This window comes from Erpetoichthys calabaricus, chromosome 17 (assembly GCF_900747795.2).
Source record: "Erpetoichthys calabaricus chromosome 17, fErpCal1.3, whole genome shotgun sequence".
NCBI lineage: Eukaryota > Metazoa > Chordata > Cladistia > Polypteriformes > Polypteridae > Erpetoichthys > Erpetoichthys calabaricus.
The window spans coordinates 83,975,096-83,998,866 of NC_041410.2; the positions used below are offsets into that span (position 1 = coordinate 83,975,096).

At 40.6% G+C, this 23,771-nt stretch overlaps 1 protein-coding gene across 2 annotated transcripts in view; it reads right to left on the reverse strand.

Annotated features, from left to right (window-relative positions):
• The window catches only part of olfm2a (olfactomedin 2a), a 532,593-nt gene that overhangs the window by 132,217 nt on the left and 376,605 nt on the right, over positions 1-23,771 (reverse strand). The gene's annotated exons all lie outside the window — the stretch shown is intronic.

Sequence of the window (23,771 nt, forward strand, 5' to 3'; positions counted from 1 at the left end):
GTGCCGTAACTGACATTCCCTCACAATGCAGGTCATGTGCCTCATTCGGAATTCCATGAGCAACACAAAGTCAAACCAGCGATACCTAAGGATTCTCCAAAGAGACACGGTACTGAAGGAGTCCAGTCTTCATCTCAGGTCACTAGTGCCCACCAGGTTTTAAAAGCAGACAGGTGACAAACAACCTAGAACTGATTTTAACTTTGTTGTTTTTTAGTTAGTGTCCAATATAATGCATTTATGCTAAAACATTCCCTTTTGTTTCTGTGTGTATGGAAACTCTTGATATTTGGATTGTTTCCGAATACTTAACTTTGTTAAAACATATTGCTGTTAGTGTTTCAATAATGATTTTTATTACTATTTTTGTGACATTAATGTCCCTTAATAATTTGTATTGTTACTTTATGATGTAATTGCAGCTAAATAATTGCTATCACTACTTTGTGATGTCTAATAATATTAAGTGTTGTTTTGTTATTTCATCATGGCATAATGAGTTTAATTAGTATTTACATAATGTCAGCTCCTCTTGTTAATTTTAATCATTAGCTTCAAACATCACCGCACCTCAGTAATTCTTATTGTTATTTCTGTAACATCATTGCAGCTTAATAAATGTCATTATTTCAAGATGGCATTGCTTCCTAATACCTTTATTGCTTTTTTGTGATGTCATCACACCTTCATTTTTATCAGTTTTTATGATGTTGATGCATCCTTATAATATTTTATTGTTATTTTTAAGTTATCTCCACACATTAATTGTTACTTTTGTGATGACATTGTGACTAATAATTTTTATCATTGTTTTTGTGATGTCATTGCGTTTTAACAATTCCTATTATTTTTGTGACATCAATATGCCATAATAATTTTTATTGTTACTTATAGGAAGACATCATACCTTAATAACTGTCATCATTATTGCATGATGTCATTAATTCTTCATAGTTTTTATTGTTAATTTTTGCAATGACACCTTATCTTGATAACTGTTATCATTATTTTCATGATGTCATTACATCTGAATAATTTTTGTTATTTTATTTTTTATGTTATTATTTATTTTTTTATTTTATTGTATTTATTTATTGTTTTATTTTATTATTTGTTATTTTTTTATTTTATTTTATTATTTATTTTGACATCATCACAACCTTGGTAAGTTTTATTGTTAATTTTGTGATGTCATTACATCTGAATAATTTTTATTTTATTTTATTTATTATTTTATTATTTCTTTTTTATTTTATTATTTATTTTGACATCATCGCGTCCTTGGTAAGTTTTATTTTTAATTTTGTGATGTCATTACATCTGAATAATTTTTATTTTATTTTTTATTTTATTTATTTATTATTTTATTATTTCTTTTTTATTTTATTTTATTGTTTATTTTGACATTATCAAGTCCTTGGTAAGTTTTATTGTTAATTTTGTGATGTCATTACATCTGAATAATTTTTATTTTATTTTTATTTTATACTTTATTATTTATTTTATTGTGTTTATTTATTACTTTATTTTATTATTTCTTTTTTATTTTATTTTATTATTTATTTTGAGATCATCACATCCTTGGTAAGTTGTATTTTTAATTTTGTGATGTCATTACATCTGAATAATTTTTATTTTATTTTTATTTTATACTTTATTATTTATTTTATTGTGTTTATTTATTACTTTATTTTATTATTTCTTTTTTATTTTATGTTATTGTTTATTTTGACATTATCAAGTCCTTGGTAAGTTTTATTGTTAATTTTGTGATGTCATTACATCTGAATAATTTTTATTTTATTTTTATTTTATACTTTATTATTTATTTTATTGTGTTTATTTATTACTTTATTTTATTATTTCTTTTTTATTTTATTTTATTATTTATTTTGAGATCATCACATCCTTGGTAAGTTGTGTTGTTAATTTTGTGATGTCATTACACTTAATCATAATAATTATTTTCATGATGTCACTATGCCATCATCATTTTTGTGGTTATTATTGTTATTTTTATGTTATTTTTCTGCCAACACTACACCTTAATTATTTTCATCGTCACTTTAGTGATGATGTCATACCTTAATAATTGTCATCATTGTTGCATGATGTCATTACATTTTAATCATTTTTGTTATTTTAATGACAATTTTATTTTAGTGAGAGCATCACGTACTTGGCAAATTTTATCACTATTTTTGTGAATGCATTACGCTTAATAATTGTAATAATTATTTTCATGATGTCATAATCCTGATAATATTATACCTTCATAATTTGATTTTTCTGTGGTAACACTACACCGTAATCATTTTCATTGTCACTTTAATGATGACATCTTAATAGTTGTGTGGTGTTTAGCATCATTGTGTCATCACTATTAAAGATGTGGGCATGCTTGGCAAGCTTTTTGACCTCTTGGATAATAAAAACAGAAAGACCTCACGAAACACGAACACTAAAAAGTTCCTAAAACAAAAGATCGATTAGGGTTTTGCTTGGTTGTAAGAGGCTTCTGATTTTTCCCCTTTGGTTTTTGAATAACATCTCTGTTTAGGTGCGTTCCTTCTCTTGACCTCCGCCTGTTCACTGACTGTGCGTCTGAGTCGTCCTTGAAAGGCCATATTAGTTCTCTGCCACTTACTTCCTTCTCAAGTGTGTTTGGATCTTTGTTGTCTAAAACCCACTTAAAAATGATGGCTCTATAAAATGTGTCACAGTGAGAAGCAGTGACAAACACAAAGACAGCCCACCACTTCATGCTTTAGGCAGGACATCTCAGGCCATCTCCAGTTCACAACATTAAGGTCTGCCAGTTCTGAAACTTTGTGGAAAGGTGCCTCCTTCAGTGGTGGTCCAGCAGGACAGAACAGACAGACACAGTAAGACGATGCATGCGGTGTGTTAGAATGGTCGATCTGCAGAAAGACATTTCACAAGTTTGTGGCTACGAGTGTATTTTTGACTAGAAGATTTCTACAGAAACTGAGTTTTTTTTAGTGAACCGCCGCATTCAATTTCGAATGACTTGACTTGAATCACACATTTCCACAAAAAAGATGACCCCCAGGGTTCAGCTTCAAAATCTTTAAATGATAAAAAATGTCCTTTATTCAGCTGTGTCATTATGGAGTTTGAGCAGAGCAAAGGAGGCTCCTTGTAAACACCAATGGAGCTGACACGGCTCTAAGCAAGGAGCCTCCTTCAAAGCACTACGGGGGCAAAGGCAAGAAAGAGCAAGAAAACGAGCTGGGCACGGCTTGGGTTAAATCATTGCCAGAGTCTCACTTTGCACTTTCCTGTAATGAATTCCATTCTGCTCTAATTAGAGGTATCACACTGTGCCTCCACACATAACTCAAGCCTGCAGCTTCCTTGTGTACGATCTTTAAATATTTATAGCTTTTATTCAACAGCGGAGACATCCATCTTCTAGCTGCACTCCTAATCTGACTACCTGATTTCTTTCAGCAAGACATTTTGTCAGAAGAATGAGGTGGGGGGGCTAACCTAAATTAACAGGGCTGATCGTGAATACAGACCATAATATACACATGCTGCTCACGAGCGCAAAAGTAAATAATTAATGCTGGCCGAGTGTGATCCCAAATTACTTAAGCCTGTCTGAAGAGGCATAACAAGGTGACGTGAAGAAACATTAAGAAGGTCACGAAATCGTCTCCCTTAGACGGGGCATGTGGAATGTGCAGTGAGAGGAGCACCACGGATTGGGGGCTTTTAAAAAGGACTTGGAAATGTTTCCACGTTAGGGTACAGTGTCCTGAGCTTATAGAAACGCTTATGGGTCTAGGAGTGCCTTGAGATCCCACAGTAGGAATTGGCAAGTGTGGCTGCTGAAGTCTGTCTATCTATCTATCTATCTATCTATCTATCTATCTATCTATCTATCTATCTATCTATCTATCTATCTATCATATAGTGCCTTTCATATCTTTCATATCTATCTATCTATCTATCTATGATGTTTCATGTTTGCCTCCCTCGCTTTCTTCTACTAACCCTTCACGTCTATTTCTTCTTCTTCTCCAGCTGGTTTGTTGATTTTGGAGGGCCACCATTTGTGGTTATCTGCAGCTATAATGTCGTAATAGAAATAGCTAAACCAATAATCATTTCCATACATTATTACACACCCATGCCGAGGGAGTGATGACATACCAAGGGCAGGCTATGACATAGCACATGCACTAACTGTTCTTTCTCTTCCAGATCGAGAATGGAGAAGGAGTCCTATCATGAGCAACAACAACACTTCCAGAAGTTTCCATAAGTCCTACCTCTTGCTGTTCCGTATCCATTTAAGTACCATGAAGTACCGGAAGTCTGCATTTTAGTTCAGCCCCCATGAGGGGCACTGATGTGTGAAGGTTGCTGGAAGTCCCGGCAGGCTCCACATAAATGCTGTATTTTATATTGTATTTTCCACATCTATCTATTGTGTATAGTATTGTTGCTTTCTATTTATCTGATAATTAGATAGTGCTTTTTATAACTATTAATGAAATATATTGTGTCTATCCCAATTTTATTTTGAGCCTTTCACACATATCTACCAATCCATCATGTAGCTATTTCTATCTATCTGTTATACTGTACAGTTCCTTCCATATCTATCTATCTATCTATCTATCTATCTATCTATCTATCTATCTAGTGTGGAACAAGCCCCGGACACAGACAGGCAGACATGTTTTTAAGCACCACCACACGTTTATTTACACAGTCCTATTTACAATTCTTGTGCCACAAACCCCAATCTCCCCCAAAATCCAGGCCAACCACACTATGCCACTTCTTCGGACCACCTCCTTCTCTTTCTTATCTGACCTCGTCCTTCTTCCACCCGACTCCAGCCTCGAATGAAGGGAGGCAGCCCCTTTTATCCATACTCGGATGTGCTCCAGGTGTGCACCGGCAATCTCCCACGGACACGCCCCAGTCCTCCAAGCATGGGGACGCCCCCTGGCAGTGACTACAGGCCCCTACAGGGTTGAGCTTCCAAGCCCTGTACCCATGGCCCCCAATACAACCAGGGCGGTTGCCCACTCGTGGTCTGGAGGAGGCAAGCGCCCTCCTCCTGTCTTCCTGGGCGTCCCGGCCGGGTATGAACCCCAGCCGGGTGCCACACTATCTATCTATCTATCTATCTATCTATCTATCTATCTATCTATCTATCTATCGTGCCTTTACATATCTGTCTATCTGTCTAGCACTAAGGAGTTTCAAGGTGCTGTTACTTTCTATCTGTCTTTCTCTTATACGGTGTTTGTGGTATCCTTCAGTTTTTCTGTCTATTTCATATTGCCTTTCATATTGGTCTCTCTATCTATGCTATCAATAAACTGCACCTTTTTCTGTCTGTCTGTCCATCTATGTGTTTCCTCATCACTACATGCAAATAAGTTTTGACTTTTTCAGAAAGTCTCTCAATACATTTCATGTTTTTTAATGTCTTTGATTCTCATACCCAGTTGCTTGTCTGTGTGAAGTTTGCATGTTCTCCATGTCTGTGTTGTTGTTTTTTTATTTTTGTTTTGTTTGTTTCGTGTTCTTCTCCTTCCCACTTCCCAAAGTGATGAGTGTTGGTGACTTTGAATTGGCCCTGTAAGAGCTGACCTTGCGATGGACTGTAAAGTCTGCCTGTGGTGGTTCCTGCCTTGTGCCCAGTGCTGTCAGGTCCCCCCCCCCCCCCCCCCCAAAGAAACCTCAGTTGGGGATGGGGTGTGGGGGTGACGGTTGACAGAAAGTTACTGTGTGTTATGTTTTATACTATTATTATGATGAAGATTTGGATGGATGTCCACCATTTAATATTTTGGATATATTGAGCGAAGAAAGAAAGAAAGAAAGAAAGAAAGAAAGAAAGAAAGAAAGAAAGAAAGAAAGAAAGAAAGAAAGAAAGAAAGAAAGAAAGAAAGAAATCAACCAGTACATCTTTGCATTTCATCATACTTATCAAAAGCAAACAGTGCTTTTAAAAAACGACCCTGTTCCCGTCCACCCGTGTGTTTCTTGTACTGTAGATCCGTTACAAAGATGGAAAGACAGTCTGGTGTGACTGCCCAGGTGCTTTAGCTCATCTGTCAGTATCGCCCAAAACATGACTGCCCACCTGAGACCCTGACGCCTTTTAGTCTCATGTTTGTATCCTGAGCTTCATCAAACCAGTGAGGCTGCCTAATGGGGCCGTCACCAAGCAGATGAAGGCCAAACGATTACAATGGAGGTCTGCATCAGGCATTGAACGGGCCGTCTTTCATTTGGGCCTTAATGGTTGTTAAACTCGAGGAAAATGAAGAAGCTCTGTCAGGGCAGTAACATGCAAAGTAAAACAAAAATCTATCTAATTAAATTTGGCCTCGGAGCCTACAGAAGAAGACTCTCATGTGAACACAGATGGACTTGCTGGTAGTCCGCAGACAGAGGCTTGAGCAATGAGGCCTTTTTCTTGCCTTAGGAGCGCATGGCCCATAAAACTCAGTTTAGTGAAGATTTGAAACATGGGGCCATTGTGCGCTGATGGAGCGCCATTACTGAGTCTCATCCAGAGGATCATTACAGCAACAGATGTCGTGTTTGCTTATGCAGAGAAGTGTTTCATTTTAAAAATAAATCTTGTTTATGCAGAATGCTTTAGGATTTGACCACTGCATAATTCAGCACCTCCATTAGGTGGGAATGGCAAAAGTGGATTTGACTGCTTAGATAACATAAGCTGACATTCTCAAAGCCATTTCGTCCGCAGCACAGTTATTGGCAGGGGGGCTTCATCTGATCGCTGCACCATCTGGGCATATACCAGGAACCTACACTGGACGGGGCAACACTCAAGCGCACTCCCACACAATATTAATGTTTTCTTTTATTTTAATTGCAGTAAAACCATCAACCAACATGATGTCCATCGCAGTATATTAACATGAATTGAACTGAGTTAATTGTATGGTGTTTACAGGATAGGATGACAGTTAGCATTAATGCTTTCAAGTGCAACAGGCCAGGGCTTCGATTGAGAACTTCACACAGAAAAACAACTGGTGCTAACCGCTGCACCATATATAATATTATAATAAAAAAATAAACAAAGTTATTATTTTTGAGATCATTTATATAGATGGGCATAAACACCAATCCGCCACAACATTAAAACCATTGACAGGCGAAGTGAATCACATTGATGATCTTGTTACAATGGTACCTGAAGTGGGGTGGGATCACACAGGCCAAAAGTGAACAGTCAGTTCTTGAAGGTGATGGGTTGGGAACAGAAAAATTGGACAAGGGTAGGGATTTGAGCGACCTTGACAAGGGCCAGACTGTCATGGTGACGTGACGGGGCCAGAGCGCCTCCAAAATGGCAGGTCTTGTGTGGATTTTAACATGGCTTTCTCATTGCTTCATTTTAGTGTAACCCTGATATTCTGTATATGTATTGATTTATCATTTTTATCCGTACTAACCCCTTCTTTCTCTAAGCTGTTCTTTTTCCAGTTCTGCGCCACCGCCACCTGTTCAGGGCACCGTCCCTACATTGATGGATTGAAGGCCAGCGGTCCAAACTCCAAGTCCCAGAATTCCCTGCGGGAATATGTGGTGCTGCAGCAAACCCAGGGGAGTTACCCTCTAGCATCCCAGGGAAGATAATGCCCCAAATGTGCACCCTCCCTCGGTCCTTCTTCCACTCAGCTGGCATCTCGGCCAAGTAATGGCCCTGGCTATCCATCACAGTAGCTATTATTACAACGAGTTTAACTTTATTTTTTAAGTGCTTACTCCAGTTTCCTCCCATGGTCCAAAGAGATGCAGGTTACAACAACATTTATTTCTATAGCACATTTTCATACAAAAAAGTATCTCAAAGTGCTTTACATAATGAAGAAAAGAAAAATAAAAGACAAAGTAAGAAATTAAAATAAGACAACATTAGTTAACTTAGAGTCTTGCGGTGGGTTGGCACCCTGCCCAGGATTGGTTCCCTGCCTTGTGCCCTGTGTTGGCTGGGATTGGCTCCAGCAGACCCCCGTGACCCTGTGTTCAGATTCAGCGGGTTGGAAAATGGATGGATGGATGGATAGTTAACTTAGAGTGGCAGCACAGTGGCGCAGTGGGTAGCGCTGCTGCCTCGCAGTTGGGAGACCTGGGGACCTGGGTTCGCTTCCCGGGTCCTCCCTGTGTGGATTTTGCATGTTCTCCCTTAGTGTCTGCGTGGGTTTCCTCCGGGCGCTCCGGTTTCCTCCCACAGTCCAAAGACATGCAGGTTAGGTGGATTGGCGATTCTAAATTGGCCCTAGTGTATGCTTGGTGTGTTTGTGTGTGTCCTGCGGTGGGTTGGCACCCTGCCCGGGATTGGTTCCTGCCTTGTGCTCTGTGTTGGCTGGGATTGGCTCCAGCAGACCCCCGTGACCCTATGTTCAGATTCAGCGGGTTGGAAAATGGATGGATGGATTGATGGATAGTTAACATAGAATAAGAGTAAGGTCCGATGGCCAGGGAGGACAGTAAAAACAAAAAAAAAACTCCAGACGGCTGGAGAAAAAAATAAAATCTGCAGGGGTTCCAGGCCACGAGACCACCCAGTCCCCTCTGGGCATTCTACCTAACATAAATGAAATAGTCCTCTTTGTATTTAAGGTTCTCACAGAAGGACTTGATGATGAAGATCATGCAGAATTCTGGCTTTTAATCCGTCAATGTTGGAACATCACGGTGCTTTGAGTAGATGGTGGTGGTGCAAGCCGCCACCACAAAGAAACCGGAGAAAGAAACAGAAGAGAGAGTAGGAGTTAGTACAGATTTTAGAGCCACCATGAATAGTTATTATAATGAATTGGATATAAAGAGTATCAGGATTAAATTAAAGTGAAGTTATGAGAAAGCCATGTTAAAATAATGTGTTTTTAGCAGGTTAGGTGCATTGCCTATCCTAAATTGTCCATAGTGTGTGCTTGGTGAGTGTGTGTGTGCCCTACCCGGGATTTGTTCCTGTCTTGTGCCCTGTGTTGGCTGGGATTGGCTCCAGCCGACCCCCTGTGACCCTGTAGTTAGGATACAGTGGGTTGAAAAATGACTGATTGACTCTGTTATTACAAATGTTATCATTTTTGTAGGTTATATGATGCTTTTCTTCTGAGGGCAATGCTTCACAAAATGAAATTAAAGCAGTTTGATTAATATTGAAGTGAATATCAAGCACTCAGTATGAATGTTCCACTTCCACTTCTTTCTAAATTACCAGGTGGCCATTGATAGAAGAAATCTAGTGGTATTGTTTCTTTTCAATCTCCTCTCATGCGAGATGCTCTATATGTGTTCGGACATGAACATTTCAAAGATTGGAAAGCCATGTGCTTTTAAAGCAAAGTGGGCTCGACGAGACGAGGGTTTGGCAAACGGAGTTTGTTTTCTTTTACCTTCCTGCCTAAATGAATTTGGCAGATTGCAGTCACTACTTAGGGTCATCAAGTCGACGCAAGGGAAAGTCATGTCCCTTTGTGACACGTGAAGACCCTCTGTGCCCCACAGTAATAAAGCCAATTCCCTGTCTAATCCCTGCAACAGATCGACTTGCTGCTCCTTCTCTTGTCCCCCTGCCAAGACAAGATTCATTGTGCAGTGACTTGGATATGTGCTCGGAAAGCCAAGTGAGGCGTGCCTGACATTTCTATTGTTAGAGGATTTAAAATCACACTGTTATATTTGCTTAGTGTTTTGGGAGAACGACGATTTTAGAAAGAAAGAAAGAAAGAAAGAAAGAAAGAAAGAAAGAAAGAAAGAAAGAAAGAAAGAAAGAAAGAAAGAAAGAAATCACCCATTACATCTTTGCATTTTATCATACTTATCAGTTTTAAATATTTTCAACAATCAATACAGAAATCAACAAACCATCAAAAAAGAGAACATCCTATGTAACCTATGAATGTGTTTTCTGCTGTTGTTTCATAATAATTCATTCACTAAAAAGGAAAAATATAATAATTAATTCACAAAACAAAAACACACTCCTCATTAACCATTTTACAAATTGCATTCATTGCACACCGCTGTTCTATAAATGTTTGCCGATTGCGGGTCATCCTATAAAACTTGAAATCTAAGAAACTTCTTATATTTAATTGTGCCTTAAAGAAACCCACCAAGTCAAACTCCCCGTCACTCTTCATTGTTATCCTTCCCAGTGATATAAATGGCAAGCTTAGCCTGGCCCAATAAAAAAATTTGCTAACCTACTAACATTCTTTTTTTTGCTCTCACTTTAGCAAAACCAAATATAAAAAGCTGATTGTTAAAATAAACACCCAAAACACTGAAAACACTGCCTAGTACAGATAAAAGAGGTTGAATCCTAAAACAGTAAAGAAAACAGTTGGCGAAAAGGACATACTGTATCTCTGAGATGTTAGAGTTAATCCTTCTTCTTCTTTTGGCTGCTCCCATTAAGGGTTGCCACAGCAGATCATCTTCTTCCATATCTTTCTGTCCTTATCATCTTACTCTGTCACACCCGTCACCTACATGTCCTCTCTCACCACATCCGTTTATCTTCTCTTAGGCCTTCCTCTGCTCCTCTTGCCTGGCAGCTCTATCCTTAGCACCCCTGGCCCAATATACTCAGCATCTCTCCTCTGCACATGTCCAAACCAACGCAAGCTTGCCTCTTTGTCTTTGTCTCCAAACCATCCTGCCTGAGCTGACACTCTAATGTCCTCATTTCTAATCCTGTCCATCCTCGTCACACCCAGTGCAAATCTTAGCATCTTTAACTCTGCTACCTCCAGCTCTGTCTCCTGCTTTCTGGTCAGTGCCACCGTCTCCAACTCATATAACATAGCTGGTCTCACTACCGTCTTGTAGTCCTTCCCTTTCACTCTTGCTGATACCCGTCTGTCACAAATCACTCCTCACACTCTTCTCCACCCACTCCACCCTGCCTGCACTCTCCTCTTCACTTCTCTTCCACAATCCCCATTACTCTGTACTGTTGATCCCAAGTATTTAAACTCATCCACCTTCGCCAACTCTACTCCCTCATCCTCACCATTCCATTGACCTCCCTCTCATTTACACACATGTATTCTGTCTTGTTCCTACTGACCTTCATTCCTCTCCTTTCTAGAGCATATCTTCACTTCTCCAGGGTCTCCTCAACCTGCTCCCTACTCTCGCTACAGATCACAATGTCATCAGCAAACATCACAGTCCACGGGGAGTTAATTAAAGACAAAAAAGAATTAACTGCCACAATCGTCAGCTCTCTTATTCAATGGCGGACCGACTGTACAGACTGTCCGAAATGGAGCTGACACACTCCACCCCTCCCTGTTTATCCCTCCAGGGTGTATCCGGGTATCTACATAGTTGGGACTGGTATCGAGCTTGGACACACACTTTATATACTGTAGCTCCTTCCCTTCTACAGAGTCAAAAGGAAGATATTTAGTCTTTCTCAGTATCCTGCCATTTTCCTCCATCATGTTCTCTTTGGCATTAAATAACAAATTTTGAAAAGCAGACAAAGGCTCTGGATAATCTGTAGCTTTGAAAAAGTTAGCTGTTGAAGGCATATTCAAAAAAATCTCTCTGCTATACGCACAGAGCACAGAAAGAAAGAAAGAAAGAAAGAAAGAAAGAAAGAAAGAAAGAAAGAAAGAAAGAAAGAAAGAAAGAAAGAAAGAAAGAAAGAAAGAAAGAAAGAAAGAAAGAAAGGCAGATGCTGTTGCTAATAAAATAGGCCAGTTAATACAATTGTAAACATTTTTGCTTATGCATGTTCATTATGGATTAGTAGTGTGACTGTTGATTTTTCCTGATAATTATGATCTCAATACCTGATTATATATTGATTATACTAAAATGACTTCTATCCTTGTTAACTGTTAGCCTTTAGCACTCTTAGAAAGCATTTTAATTAAAGCCCCTCGATCTGTGACCCAGTCCTGCTGCTGCTTCTCTGCAAGGACATGTATAGATAAGAAAACCAGTACAATCCAGTGTAGCAGAATCCTGACTCCAAGGGTCCTGTTTATCAGTAACTAGTAAGTGCACAATGAGATGGGACACTAATCACGTACTTCTGTGACTGACAGATGTATTTAAGAACTGTTACCAGCATCTGTAAGTCAGTCATATCTCTCCATGTGCTGAGTGACTCCACATACTTATCTATACATATATATAAAAGTCAAATACCACTGACTCACTCAGATAGATAGATAGATAGATAGATAGATAGATAGATAGATAGATAGATAGATAGATAGATAGATAGATAGATAGATAGATAGATAGATAGATAGATAGATAGATAGATAGATACTTTATTAATCCCAAGGGGAAATTCACATACTCCAGCAGCACCTTACTGATACAAAAAAACAATATTAAATTAAAGATTGATAATAATGCAGGTAAAAAAACAGACAATAACTTTATATAATGTTAACGTTTACACCCCCGGGTGGAATTGAAGAATCGCATAGTTTGGGGGAGGAACGATCTTCTCAGTCTATCAGTGGAGCAGGACAGTGACAGCAGTCTGTCGCTGAAGCTGCTCCTCTGTCTGGAGATGACACCGTTTAGTGGATGCAGTGGATTTTCCATAATTGATAGGAGCCTGCTGAGCGCCCGTAGCTCTGCCACAGATGTCAAACTCATTACAAAGTCTCCCAAACCATGACGACTTGGGACTTGAAATTTGGAATGTAGGTCACCCGTGGCCCATAGGTGTTCGTTAAGAAACAGGTTTAAAAATTTTATGGTCCAAGCGCAAAATTTCTTATAGTTTTTTAGACCCGTTTTCATGTCTGTCTGCTTTTCATGAGAGAACTACTTAACAGATTTAGATCGGGTTTTTTTCTATAATTTGCTTTGAATATTCCATTGATTTTTGCGACTTTCTCATTGCGCTGAGTACCATAGTTCGCTTGAGACTCATCAGGCTTCATGGAATTGAGGCAGGGCCTTCCTCGCTCATGCACCTGCCTCAGGGTGTGACCTTAACTCCACTTAGATAGATAGATAGATAGATAGATAGATAGATAGATAGATAGATAGATAGATAGATAGATAGATAGATAGATAGATAGATAGATAGATAGATAGATAGATATTAATTTTAGTATAGTAGGCAGGATTATTTTTCCAGGTAATTTAATTATGATACAAGCTTCAACAAACAAATCAACTAAATTCAGTGATTTAGTAGAATATAAATAAATGCATTTGACAATGACAGTATGTTTACAGTGCATTATCTGTAGAGTAAAACCTACAGTATACCTCTGTTAATTGTCATACTTGTTAATTGTCATAATGCAATCCATCCATCCATCCATTATCCATCCCGCTATATCTAACTACAGCGTCATGGGGGTCTGCTGGAGCCAATCCCAGCCAACACAGGGCGCAAGGCAGGAACAAACCCCGGGCAGGGCGCCAACCCAGATAATGCAAGTTAGAGGCTTAATAATTCAAGATACTATGGTGACCATTTTAAGGCATTAACTATCATAAAATAGAACAGCACACTTGCCCAGGCTAATTCATGGCTATGGAGGCCCTGAGCTTGTCCTGGCAGCCCAGGATGCAAAGCAACTGCCAGCCCCGGACAGAACAACAGTCACAGAGCCTATTTATGCACATACAGTACCCACAGAAGCTCAAATTTGAATCATCAATTAATCAGATGTCACGTCTTTTCGAGGTTGTGAAAGGAAATCTGAAGTACTCAGAGGAAAACCCACATGGAAATAGTGCGAATATGCAAAATCCATGAGTACAACAACTGGATTTGTGAACCAGCAGTGCTTCATACTGTGCCACCATACCACCCAGAACAGTCCAAACAGGCTGTGAAAGGGTCAAACAAAGAAGTGTTCGTAAAGTAATTAAAAGTTCAGGGTGGTGAGGTGAGGAAGAGTGTAAAAGTTATAATAAAAGACACAAAACGATAAACCTCATGGCCTTCATGGACCTCCAATCGCTTCTCCCCCTCTCATGGGCCTCTCCCTACTCATCCAGTGACACCTAATTCATTTATCATCTTGACTGCAAGTCATGAAGCCTATGATTAATAACCAATTTTAGGTCTAGTCCTTTGTGGCCATATAAATACTCCTGGGGTCACCTAAGCTGCCAAAGTGACCCTTAGTGTCCTTTCTGGCCTCTTGTCCTTTTTCTTCTTTCAGCTGCTCCCCTTAGGAGTTGCCACAGTGGATCATCTTGTTCCATATCTTCCTGTCCTCCTCACCTTGCTCTGTCACACCCATCACCTGCATGTCCTCTCTCACCACATCCATAAACCGTCTCTTAGGCCTTCTTCTTCTCCTCTTGCCTGGCAGCTCTATCCTTAGCACTCTTCTCCCAATATACCCAGCATCTTTATGGCCTCTTGTCCTGTCTATAATAAAAGAACCAAGTAATCCTACTATAGGCAGATGACCCCAATAGTGAGAAATGTGTGCTCTCTTTACCAGTATGCCCCATTGTCCTGCTCTTATTATATACCACCTGTAACAGTTCCTCCTAAGACTTTGTCCTCCTTGCCAGGCGATGTTCACCACTTCCTCCATTCCTGGATGCCTGTCTACTTGTTATCTAATCTGGCCCGGACCACCTGAGTAGCTAGTACTTTTATGTAAAATAACCCATAAATTACCAGCATAGCACACTGATTTTGATACTCTGGCAATGTGAATGCCGGCCCCTGAAGTGCCATTTTTCTGGGCCTTTCAGTTTGTCTCTGGTGGCGACTGAATTGAAGACTCTGTGATGTGCAGTCATTAGCTGTTAGGGGGCTCTAGTGCCTGCCACACATATTCAATTGCAAAGCTTGAAAACAATCTGAAACACAATCAGCCTTCTCATCTCCTCTTTGCTCCATCTGGCTGCACGTTGTGCCTGCCAATGTGTCTTTACTAGAACTCCCTCTCTGCACTCCCAGGTTAGAGCGTGAATGTACCCACTGGAAGAAAACGTGCCAAGTGTGTCTCGGGCCGGGCCTTAATCCAGCCTTGCCTGAGTCTGAGTCTGCTTCGCAGTGGAATCTGAAATCCAATTCATTTATTTTATTTTAAAGGACAGATGTTCAAATATAATGACGCCTGACCCCATATAACCTTGTCTGCCATCTCCGTTTATCCAGAAAAAAGAGAAAAAGAAAAAATGAAAGAAGACTCAATCTGTTCCAGGTCCTCATAACATGTCCCTCCAATGTGACTTAAAGTCCAGCGCACAGTGCTGTGCTTTGTAGCGGCTCCAGATGATATTTCTGTATAAATGGCTCTCTCAGGTTTATGCCATCCTGGATGCTCAAGGGTCTGCAAATGTATCTTGATACGCTTCGATGATACATCTGCTATCATTAAAAGGTTCAACAGAGCATGTGTACTCCTGCCCAAAGGAATCTAAAAAATCTAAAACACTCAGGAAAAGTAGTCGCTGATTTTCAAATTGAAGGATGGTACTTTATAATAAGAGGGGTAGGCCCACACAATAAAAAGGGGTCCATAAACATTTAAAAAGCAGAGCGGACTTTTATTTATTATACTAAAAGTGGGCGGGGCCACCTTTTGCTCTTACAACAGCCTCAGTTCTTTGTGGCGTGGATGCCACGTGCTGTTAGAAGGTTCTGGTCCATACTGACGTGATTTCATCCTGCAATCCTGCACATTTAGTTCTAACACGTGTAATACTGGAGCTGCCCTGTTCCCAGTCCTGTGTACCCTCTACGCATGTTTGCCCCCTTTCACTCCTCAGATCTTCAAATGGAGGTCTGCTTGTAATTTTAAGAGCCAACCAGAAAAGGACTGTTGAGGTGGCCTTTTGCTGTTATGCACCTAAAATCTGGAATACTTTACCAATAGAAATTCACCAGGCTAATACTGTGAAACAATTTATAAAACTGGTTAAAACCCATTATTTTAAAATGTCTTTCTCGTAGCTACATTTTAGTTGTATCTCTTTTCACACACGCGTGCATGGGAGGCAGCTAAAGTGCTCAAAAGAAGGTAATTCCATGGCGGACCAGGGGGTGTCAGAGCACACTGATCCTTTCTCATTTTCCTCTGCAGACTGCCTAGGCCTAATGACATTACTTCCAGTTTCCTGTCTCAGTGGTGCCACTTCCGGTTCCTGTCCAAATGCCATCACCTCCAGTTACAAGCCCGATTACATCACTTCCTGTTCCTGTCTCAGTGGTGTCACTTTTCCGATTCCTGTCCCAATGGCATCACTTACAGTTTCCGGGCCCATGCTCAGTGGCTCCACTTCGGGTTCCTGCCCAATGTCATCACTTCTGGTCCCCGTCCCGAGGCATCACCTCTGGTTCCGTGCCTGATGACATCACTTCCGGTTTCTGGGCCCCAATTACATCACTTACAGATCCTGTCTTAGTGGTGCCACTTCCGTTTTCCGGGCCCAATGACATCACTTCTGGTTCCTGTCTCAGGGGTGCCACTTCTGGTTCTTCCCCCAATGGCATCACTTCTGGTTCCTGTCTCAGGGGTGCCACTTCTGGTTCTTCCCCCAATGACATCACTTCTGGTTCCTGTCTCAGGGGTGCCACTTCTGGTTCTTCCCCCAATGGCATCACTTCTGGTTCCTGGCCTGATGACATCACTTCCCCCTTCCAGCTTTAAAACCGCTATGCTTTGTCTGCTGATTCAGTTCTGTCTTGAACTAAAATTTGTAAAGATTTCTTTTTTTTATCTATTCTGCCTTTTTCAGCCTGTTTTTTTTTCAAGCATATTTGGGCTGGGGTGGGGGGGGGGGGGGGCTTGGGGGGGGGTTGCCCCAAACCTTTTTGTGGTGTCAGTTCATATCATTTCACAAACCTGTTAGTCTATATGAACATTGAATGTTCATTTTCCTCTGAGGTTCTGCAATGCCCTACTAATCCTCACTATTCTCTGCTGTATTTTCCGGTTCTTCTGTGGTGGTGGTCTCCGCCACTATCGCCTGATCAAAGCAACATGCTGCCCCCTGTGTTTATAGATTGAATGGCGGCTGTCCCAGATGTCCACATGACCGTCATCATCAAATTCTTCCATGTGTAAACCATGAGGACTGATTTAGAACATCTCTGTTAGGTTGAATGCAGAGCCATCTTAATACGTGGGCACGCTGGACAGTTGCCCAGGGGTCCCAAGAGCATAGAGGGCCCAATGCTAATCTATGTATGTTGTGGCTTGCTGAGTGGTCGTGTAGGTAGGGGCCCCAGTGCACTGCTTTACCTGGGGGCCTATAATGGTGTTAAGACGGCTATGGTAGAAGAGCCTTGGAACCCCTGCAGATTTTGTTTTTTTTCTCAGTCTAACTGGAGTTTCTTTCTGTTTTTTCTTTCCTCCTGGCCATTCGATCTTACCTTTTCTTTGTTACGCACTGTAAAATATCATTACCTATTCTTGTTTGTGTATGTTTTATATTAACATCTGTTTATTTCATTTTGTAAAGCACTCTGACCTACATTGTTTGCATGAAAATGCACGATGGAAATAAATTGTTGCTGTTGTACAGAAATTTTCAGGTGACGCCTCCACCATAGGCTGTGTTAATAATGGAGATGAGTTGGAGTACAGGAAGGTTGTGGAGGACTTTGTCTTGTGGTGCAAGGAGAACCCCCTTCAAATTTACACCAGCAAGTCAAAGGAGCTGATGGTGGGCTTCTGGCATGCTGAGGAGTGTCTGAGATCAGCCACTATTTAGGGAGACAACGTGGAAGTGGTTCAGAGGGGGTTCACATGAACAGCAAACCAGACTGGTCTGGCAACACGGGTGCCATACAAAAGGGCCAGAGCAGACTGGACTTGCTAAGGAGGCTCAGGTCTGCTGGAAATGTCCTACAAGTCCACAGTAGCGATTGTGGTGTTCTACTGTCCTGGGGAAGCAACCTGAGCTCAATAGACACACCATGTCTATCAGGAAAGCCTGTGCCATTACAGGACTAATCCTGAACACTCTGGAAGCTGTTGTGGAAATGAGGATGATGGAAAAATTGACAAATCCCCTCCAGGAGGCGCTCTCATGGAACACTTTCAGCCACAGGTTCATTCCACCACGGTGTGGTAAGAAGCACCTCTGGGGGTCTTTTCTACCCAGTGCTATCAGGCAGTTCAATGCTTCTGCCTAATGTACTCTTTAAGTTTATTTTTATTTAATTATTTATCAATTGATCGAGTGATTGATTGGCTGCATTATTTGTCCAGTGAGTCTGTATCATTGTTTTTATGTTTCTGCTGCTGTATGCATCTGAATTTCCCCTTGGGATTAATCTAATCTAACCTAATCTAATCTAATATATCCTAACCGAACCCTTATCTAACCCTAGCCCTAATCTAATTAAATCTAATCTAATCAAATCAAGTCTAATCTACTCTTCTCCAATCTAATCTAATATATCCTAACCTAACCCTTATCTAACCCTAGCCCTAATCTAATCTAATTAAATCTAATCAATCAAGTCCAATCTACTCTACTATAATCTAATCTAATTGAGTCCAATCTAATCTACTCTACCCTAATCCTAAAGTCTAATCCTGATCTAATCTAACCTGATTTGATCTAATCTAATGTAACCCTAATCTAATCTAACCTAGCCCTAATCTAATCCAGTCCAATCTAATTTAATCTACTCTAATCTAACCTAACCCTAATCTAATCTAATCTATCCTAACCTAACCTAATACAGTTGAATCGAAGCTAATCTAATCTCACCTAGCCCTAATCTGATCTAATCCAATCTAATTTAATCTACTCTAATATAATGTAATCTAACCTAACCCTGATGTAATCTAATCTGATTTGATCTAATATAATATAATCAAATCTAACCCTAATATAATCTAATCTAATATAACCTAACCCTAATACAAATTAATCTAATCTAACCTAGCCCTAATATAATCCAATCCAATCTAATCGAATCTAACCATGATCTAATCTAATCTTATTGCAAAGGTTTTCTATAAGACTCAGATCCGGTAACTTGGAAGGCCACTGAAGAACGCTGAACTCATTGTCATGTTCATGAAACCAAATTCAGATGACTTTCGCTTTGTGACATTAGTGCATTGTCTTGCTGAATTTTATGCAGAATATTGTGGAGTGACTGGTACTTGGCACAACCTTGAGATTTTGTCTGGATGGGGTCCTTCTATGTGTTGTGTGTGTGTGTGTTAACCTTCAAGGGCAACAGTAGATGAACCCAATAAACATTCCTGGTAAGTCTCACAGATTTCATGATAATGCAATACTCGTTTTATTCCAATAACAACAACCTTTATTTCTATAGCACATTTTCATACAACTGTGGTGGGCTGGTGCCCTGCCCGGGGTTTATTTCCTGCCTTGCGCCTTGTGTTGGCTGGGATTTGCTCCAGCAGACCCCCGTGACCATGTAGTTAGGATATAGCGGGTTGAATAATGGATGGATGGATTTTCATACAAATGGTGTAGCTCAAAGTGTTTTACAAGATGAAGAAAGAAAAAAGTTTATAAAAAACAAAAATAAGATTAGACAATACTAAGTAACTAAAGTACTAAAGTAAGATCCGACGGCCAGGAGAACAAAACAAAAAAAAAAACAAACAAAAAAAAAAAAAACTTCAGATGGACAGGAGTAAAAAAAATCTGCAGGGGCTCCAAGGCCAAGGACGGCATAACACGAAAGGCAACAAACAAAATATTACGTGTTCTACTAGAAAAGTTCCCGACCAAACAAAGACGTGTTCATCCCTTTTATGCGTTTTTCAGATTTCTAGATCCTTTGCACGCAGGGCTTTATTCTCCATGTCTCCATGATGTTTTAAAGACCACATTTAAAAGGTTCATTTAGCTGTATCTCTTTCTTTTGGTTTAATCCATCAAAGTGACGGATGTGCTTCATGGCACATCTCACATGATCCATTGTCCCTTTGCTTCACATCACAGGCACTGTCTGCTCATAAATTTATTTTGACATATTGTTCTGGGATTAAGAGACATGTTCAATAACTAACTCCAGTAAGCTGAGCTCATCAGCACCAGGATTGTGAAAAGCTAAAGCAAGGAATGAATGTGGGGGTCTAAACGTTTACAATATGCAGCGTTTATGTGTAGCTTTGTGCCTTGAGACCTCTGATATTACAGCATTCATCCATTTGTATGAGAGAACCATCAGACTTCAACCCTGACTAATCACTTCTTCATCATACTAACACCCATTGTGGAGTCACCAATCATCAGAAGTCTTTTGTGTGATCTTATTTTCCCTTTCCAACACTTCACTAGACTTCAACAGAATGCCCCAAATCCCACCTATAGCCCCTGAACGTTTTCTCTTACCAGTCTGGACAGTGTCTGGCTTGACTGCTGTTTTAGTTCAGCGCTTCCCTGTTTCTTTTATATCTGTAACCTCACGCAATTAGACAGTGGATCAGAACAGATAGGAGAGAACTTTAAACTGTGTATTCCTTCATAGATTTATTTCAACTGTGCCCAAAATATAAGCAGAAGAAAAATGAGTGTTAGCAAAATAATACAACCTAGATAATAATCAGCTCATCTTACATTAAGGCAACTAGGTGGCTCTCTGTCTTAGTATGTTGGTCCAACATGGTCTGTCAAGGCTCTAGGATGGCCTGGCAGAAACAGACAGCATGGCAGTCTGCATAGAGCAGCAGAGACAGCAGCATTTTATGTTTTTACCATCCATCACACGTAAATTATTTATTATTATTATTATTATTATTATTATCATCCGTTAAGACTCCACAACTGGCAATAGTCGGGTCCCAATGCAATTTGCCAGCACGCTGGAGCCGAGTATATTCGGCGATTTACATTTCTTGAACACCGCACCCGGCTATAGTTGGTTCCCAATGCAATTTGCCAGCACGCCCGAGCTGATAAGGCCGTGCCGTACATTCGTTGAGCAGCCAGCTCAGGACCACTGCCACCCCCTCAAGCGAATCAGCATCGCTGTCCCTGGGATTGAGCCGCTGCACTAGACTGGCCTGCCAGCATCAGCGTTGGCCTCTGTGTGCTTGTGTTCACACTGTTGGCTCGGTGATTGCCCTAACCCTAACCTTAACCCTAACCCTAACCCTAATCTCAGCAATGGCGTCAGTTGCACATTGTACATATAATAATAGATTGTTGCAGTAGTTTTTTTTATAGTTTTTACAGTTCATTGGCAGTGTGTAAAATGATCAGTGTTGCAGTAATTGTGTTCTATTAAAATTTCATTTTTTCTTGGTAAATTGTGAGGTTTCCTTACAAAGTGCAGCAAAAAAAGTATTTGGTGTCCAGGGTGCATTAACCACCCATGTATGTGGCAGTTTAAGGGTTAAATTAATTTAGATCTGCGAGTTAGGTGGATTGGTGATACTAAATTGGCCATAGTGTGCGGTTGAGGTGTGTGTTTTCTCCCTGCAATGGGCTGGTGCCTTGTCCAGGGTTTGTTCCTACCTTGTACCCTATGCTGGCACCCCATGACCCTGTTCAGGACTAAACAAGTTAGAAAATGACTGACTGACTTGAGCAACACATGGCAATGATCTGGATAGGGATATAAACAACAAGCTAGTCAAATTTGCAGATGATACCAAGCTAGGTGGATTGGCAGATAATCGAGAATTCATTGAATCATCACAGAGGGACTTAGACAGCAGACAGGCTTGGGCAGATTTGTGGCAGATGAAATTTAATGTCTGTAAATGTGAAGTGTTACACGTAGGAAGTGAAAATGTGAGGTTTGAATACACAATGGGAGGTCTGAAAATCGAGAGCCCACCTCATGAGAAGGATTTAGGAGTCATAGTGGACTTATCAGCTGTCAGTGTACAGAAGCCATTAAGAAGGCTAACAGAATGTCACGTTATATGGCGCCTTGATGTGCAGAGTACAAGTCACAGGAGGTTCTGCTGAAGTTTTATAACACACTGGTGAGGCCTCATCTGGAGTACTGTGTGCAGTTTGGGTCGGCAGGCTACAAAAAGGACATAACAGCACTAGGAAAGGTCCAGAGAAGAGTGACTAGGCTGATTCCAGGACTTCAGGGGATGAATTATAAGGAAAGATTCAAACAGCTGAGCCTTTACAGTTTAAGCAAAAGAGGTGACATGATTGATGTGTTCAAAATTACCAAGGGAATCAGTGCAGTGGATCGAGGCCAGGACTTTAAAATAAGCTCAACAAGATCACGGGGGACACAGCTGGAAACTTGTTAGGGGTAACATTAGGACGTTTTTCTTCAAACAGACACATGGAAAAAGTGAGCGAGTAGTACGGCAGACATTCGACTTGATGTTATTTTAGAGGAATTGGGGGGATTGGATTGGCAAGCTTTATTTGGCCAAATGTCCAGTTCTCATCAAAACATTTTTTAACCCTCTAATGTTCTAATGGCCTTTGCATGAATGAAGCCGCAGAGAGATACAGCATGCATATGCAAACATCAATGTATCCAGTTGTTGACACTTCTCTTGGATGACAGGGAAGCCACTTCATGTCCTTTCATTTCAGCTGCCTTCCTTCCATTCCATCCCTGGCCTTTCATCTCCTCCAGCTGTATTCCCCCAGGCTATCTTCCTGGAAGGAGAAGTTGAGCTAATGATACTAAAACGTTGTCCTCCTTGCAGATGTTCATAAATTCTACTTGTAGTCTTCAACACCAAACCCCATGACAAATTACACGTCTCAGAGCAGCATTTAACAAAGGTTCTTTTCTGATCTAGTAAGGTCATAAACTGGTTAAACATTTTCATATGTCTCCTGGTGTCTCCTCCATGCTCTTGAGACTGCGCTGGGAGACGCAGCAAACTTTCTTGCCATCTTGGAGGAGCTGGACTACCCGTGCAACCTGAATGGGCTGCAGATACCACCTCATGCTACCATTAGTGACAGAGGACACTAGCAATATGCAAAACTAGAGAAGAATCAGTCAGGAAGGATCAGGAGATCCTTCAGGAGATATACAGAGGAGTGGTAGGGTGACATGCTGGTCAGCACTGCTGCATCACAGGCGCAGAATTCTGAGCTGGCATCCCTGTCAGGCCCCCGTGTCTGTGTTGGCATCTTCCTGATGGACGAGCGTGCAGAGCTAATATGCAATTCTAAAATGGCCATGTGGGACTGTTGGAGGTAAATCAGCTCTTATAGTGCTAAAGTAACCTTTAAAGGGTGTGTAGATGGAAACATTGTGGTTCCTGCTGCCCCACGACCCCCTTGTGGATAAGCAGGTTAATAAGATGGATGGATGTTTAGATTTGCACACTTTAAGTGTTCATTTAACTCTGTCAACTTGGCTGTGTCTGCGTGTCAGTGGGCCCACTGTGCTCCATCCGGTGGTGGTCCTGCCTTGTACCCACTGTTACCACGTTAGTCTCCAGCCACCTGGTACCTCGAATTAGACACAGAAGACAACTGTTATACAATATGTATAAAGAAACTGGATTAAGCGAGATTGAGATGGTTATGTATGCTAATATATATGCATCTAATATATGCAAATGTCTGAGAAGAGCCAATCAGAATCACATCGCTCTCAGCCTTCTGTGCTCCATCCAATGGTGGGTCCTGCCTTGCACCCACTGTTACCACGTTAGACTCCAGCCATCTGCTACCTCGAATTAGACGCAGAAGGCAACTGTTATGCAATATGTACACAGAAACTGGATTAAGCGAGTTGGAGATGGTTACATATGCTAATATGCATGCATCAAATGTATGCAAATGTCTGAGAAGAGCCAATCAGAGTCCTATCGCTCTCAGCA